General features: G+C 35.3%; 1 pseudogene; it reads left to right on the top strand.

Moving 5' to 3' along the window:
* Window positions 1-283: 283 nt before the first annotated feature.
* Window positions 284-1,209, top strand: LOC144424298 (3-oxoacyl-[acyl-carrier-protein] reductase FabG pseudogene; annotated as a pseudogene).
* The last annotated feature ends 234 nt before the right edge of the window (window positions 1,210-1,443 follow it).

Here is a 1,443-nt window from a genome sequence, read left to right as displayed (position 1 = left end):
AGTTTGTTGAAATCATTGCGGATCAAACTATTATTAAAAACTCAAATGTAAATAACAAATGTTTGAGTCTGAAATCATAAACTATGTCTGAACCTCATAACAATAAGTACATAATATTTATAACCTACAAACTCGGCTCCTATATGAAATACGTAATTAGGTCTCGGAAAGCATTATTTATTAAATTATATTTTTAAAAACTAAAGAAAAAAGCAACCTTTCCCAGTTTAAAATCAAGGTTTATATGTGAATTTAGGCTTTTAGTAGGTTTTAATCCGGAAAACACTCAATCATCTTCGTATCAAAATGTCCCAAGGAAGACTAGCAGATCAATGCACTATTGTAACCGGTGGTAGTAGTGGAATAGGTCGGGCAATCTGCCAAGTTTTTGCCAGGGAAGGCGCTAGTGTTGCAGTTCTGGGCCGAAACCTTCAAAGACTTTCTGAAACGATGAATACTTTGCCAACTAATCATGGAAATAAACATTGCATAATACAAGCTGATGTGAGCTCTGCTGAGCAGGTAGCAAGAGCTTTTGAAGAAGCAACGAGACAGATGGACAAGAAGATCACAATCCTTGTAAATAACGCAGGGATACTGAGAAGTGATTTTGTTGATGAACTCAAAGAAGACGTTTTTGATGAATTGATGAAAATAAATCTGAAAGGACATTTTCTGATGGCCAAAGAATTTGTGAAATCACTATCAGAAGTGGACAAAACTCAAGAATTTTGTTGCATAGTCAATGTTTCCAGCCTAGTTGGCATTAGAGGTTTCCCATTATATGCTGGATATTCCGCGACTAAAGCTGGAATAATTGGGTTGACGAAATGCATCGCATCAGAATATTCAAAACACAAAATCCGCTGTAATGTTGTTGTGCCGGGAGTGATTGAAACACCTATGATTGATATTGTAACCGAAGATATTAAAGCCAATGCTATTGCGAAAATACCAATGCAAAGATTTGGTGAACCCAAAGAAGTAGCAAATGCCTGTTTGTTTCTGGCATCAAATGAAAGTTCATATGTCAATGGGGCTTGTTTGGAAGTTACAGGTGGATTGTTGGCATGAACAAATTACCTCACATTTTTATTTTGGCATTCGTTCGGCGAGCCAATCTATGTTATATATATATATATATTTAATTTACCTCATCGCTTACAATTTTATATTATACGCTTATTATTAATTCCTAGTTGCTTATATAAAAGCTTCAAAATCACAACTTATATAAGCAAATAACAGTCTCAAGCGAATACGGCGTGTTTACTATGCTATTGCGATTAACATCACAAATCATGTAGTATTTGTACGTAGTTCATCATTTATTGAGCAAAGGATTGAATATTAATTGGTTTATAGCAAGAAGAATTCACATGAATACAACTTGGGAACGCGAGGACCTACTGGAGCGTCGAGCTTGTATCACTTGTTGCTTAC

Source organism: Styela clava, chromosome 6 (genome assembly GCF_964204865.1).
Source record: "Styela clava chromosome 6, kaStyClav1.hap1.2, whole genome shotgun sequence".
In the NCBI taxonomy this organism is placed as follows: domain Eukaryota; kingdom Metazoa; phylum Chordata; class Ascidiacea; order Stolidobranchia; family Styelidae; genus Styela; species Styela clava.
This window is presented reverse-complemented; position numbering and strand designations above follow the sequence as displayed.